Source organism: Tenrec ecaudatus, unplaced genomic scaffold (assembly GCF_050624435.1).
Source record: "Tenrec ecaudatus isolate mTenEca1 unplaced genomic scaffold, mTenEca1.hap1 Scaffold_300, whole genome shotgun sequence".
Taxonomy (NCBI): Eukaryota; Metazoa; Chordata; class Mammalia; order Afrosoricida; family Tenrecidae; genus Tenrec; species Tenrec ecaudatus.
In genome coordinates, this window is record NW_027459024.1 from 164,176 (window position 1) to 167,160 (window position 2,985).

A 2,985-nucleotide genomic window follows, 5' to 3' on the forward strand; every position below is an offset into this window, starting at 1 on the left:
CGTGTTGTCCTGGTACGTGTTGCTGGCATGTTGGCTTCTAGATGGAGATGGGCTATATGGTGGTCTCCTGGTGGTTCTAGTTGGAGCTTGATCTTCTGGCCATAGTGAGTCAGCCAGTATGTTCTGCAGGGTCGGGTGACTTGCAGTATATTTTTTGAGTTCTTCCTTGTCCTGGAAGACCCTTATCTTACCCTCTATCTTAATGGATAACTTGGCAGGGTATAGGATTCTGGGGGAGGCATTTTTATCTTTCAGTTTTTGGAAGATGTTGCTCCATTGTCTCCTCCTCTTCATGGTTTCTGCTGATAAGTCTGAGCATAACCTTACCTGCGCTCCTTTGAATGTGACTGTCTTCCTTTCTCTTGATGCTCGTAGAATTTTCTTTTTCCTCTAAGTTGGATAATTTTACAATTATATGCCTTGGCGTGTTCTTCTTAGTGTTTAGCTTAGCCGGCGTCCTCTCTGCTTCCTGTATGAGAGTCGGATTCTCCTTTGTTAGGTTGGGGAAATTTTCTTCCAGGAATTCCTTTGCTATCTTGGCGGTCGATTTGTGTGTTATGTTGTGTTCCGGTAGACCGATTATTCGAATATTATTCCTCTTCATAGCATCTGTCATTGATCTCAGGCTGTCTTCTGTTTCTTTAATTTTCCTATCTGATTGTTTTTCTCGCTTGCTTCGTTTGGTTTGAGCGTCCTCGAGTTCACTGATACGGTTCTCAGCCTCCTCAAGCCTAGATATAGCTTCTGTGACCTTTTGTGTGGCCTCTGCTACCTCCTCTGCTAGTTTCTGCAGTTCCTTTTGGTGGATAGTATTCATCCCCTCTATTGTGGACTTCATCCCCTCTATTGTGCATTTCATCCCTTCTATCGTTGCATCCTTATTTTGGTTTGCTTCTCTTAGCTCCTGTATTACTGCAAGCAGAGTTCTGAAGATTTCCTTTTGTGGCTGATCTATATCTGTTTCTTCTATGAGTGACGTTAGGTCTGTTAAAGTGCCTCGTTTTTCTGATTTTTTTGTTGGGAGTGATGTGGTCTGTTAATTTTTCCTTGATCCTTTAATAGGCCCCATGCTTCTGGGAGACAGGAGTAACCTTATTGTGTGGAGGCTCAGGCCACTGTGCCGTCTCCTGGGGTGGCTGGGGCGGGCTGCGGCAGGCTTAGGGCTGGCACTGGGGACCCAACAGGGCCCCAGGTGGTGAGAGCTGGCTGGAGCTCACTGACGGCTCCTCAGGGACTGCAAAGTCGAGACCCAGGCTCCACTGCAGGTGGAGTGTTTGATCTGCCCGGGCCGTGAGCGGGCGCGGGGAGGCCCCTTGGATAGCTGCGCAGGCAGCTGCTGGACACTGCAGGGAACAATGGTGTTCGCTCTCCGCCCTTTTGGCGCGAAACCGCAGGGGGTAATGGCGCCGGCAAAGGAGGCTTGGCGCGAAACCGCAAGGGGCAATGGCGCCCTTCCTCCGCTCAGGCTCAGAGTCGCGGCCGCCGGGGTACCCGCAGCACCCTGGGGAGGGCACCTACTCTTGTGCCTTGCGCAGGGAGGGGCCCTTGGTGGGCAGACTCAGCAGCCCGGGGCGCGGCGCTCCGTGGAAGCTCAGGGTCCGGGACAGGCGCGGGTTGGGCTATGGCTCCTGTTGGCGGGAAGTGCTCAGCGCAGGGTCCCCGCCAGGAGTGGAGCTGGCACACGGAGGGCAGGTGGAGAGGTCCGCGGCAGCGGTGCGTGTGGATGGTCCCCCGTGGGGGTCGCCAGACAACCCGCGGGTCCGCTCCCCTGAGCTTGGATGAATGGAGGGAGGGACGTGGGCCCGAGGGCAGATCACTGCCCTGCGGGGAGAGGGGAACTGCGGGAGAGGAAAGCTTCTCTCCCATGGGGATCCGCGAGTGGGAAGTGGGCCGCTGGAGTAGGGGAGCGTGACCTGCTGCGCCTGTCTAGGCAGGGCAGGCAAGCGGCTCTGGGCTGGCGTCCGGTTTGGGGATGGAGCCTAAGCCGGTCGCCAGTGAGCTCACGGCAGCTTAGTGGCCAGAGATGTCCCACTAGTCCGGTCCTCTTTCACCTAGACCCCTGCTCCAGACAAATACTTGGGGTAGGACTGGGGTGCTGTCCCAGGGGGATATTTCACTCACCAGACTCTTACTATTCAGCTACCTGGTCGCCAATCCCGCTTTGTTTGGAGGAGCTCTCAGAGTATGCGGGTGTCCCTGTCGGCCATCTTCCCCCTACAACTCTTATAACAATCCATACATACATCAATTGTATAAAACACATTTGTACATTCATTGCCCTCATCATTCTCAAAATATTTACTCTCCACTTAAGCCCCTGGCATCAGGTCCTCATTTTGCCCCCTCCCTCCCCAGTACCCCCTCCCTCATGAGCCCTTGATAATTTATAAATTATTATTTTGTCATATCTTGCCCTGTCCAATGTCTCCCTTCACCCACTTTTCTGTTGTCCATCCCTCAGGGAGGCGGTCACATGTAGATCTTTGTAATCGATTCCCCCTTTCCAACCCACCCTCCCTCTATGCTCCCAATATCGCCACTCATACCACTGGTCCTGAAGGGATCATCCTCCCTGGATTCCTTGTGCTTCCAGTTCCTATCTGTACCAGTGTACATCCTCTGGTCATGCCAGACTTGCAAGGAAGAATTCGGATCATGATATGTGGGGGATGGGGGGATGGAGGAAGCATTTAGGAACGAGAGGAAAGTTGTATTTTTCACCGTTGCTACATCGCACCCTGACTGGCTCGTCTCCTCCCCAAGACCCCTCTGCAAGGGGTCTCCAGTGGCCTAAAAATGGGCTGTGGGTCTCCTCTCCGCACTGCCCCCCTCATTTACTATGGTAAAAATTTTTGTTCTGATGATTCCTGATACCTGATCCCTTTGGCTCCTCGTGAGCCTACAGGCTGGTGTGCTTCTTCCACGTGGGCTTTGTTGCATTTGTGCTAGATGGCCGCTTGTTTACCTTCAAGCCTTTAAGACCCC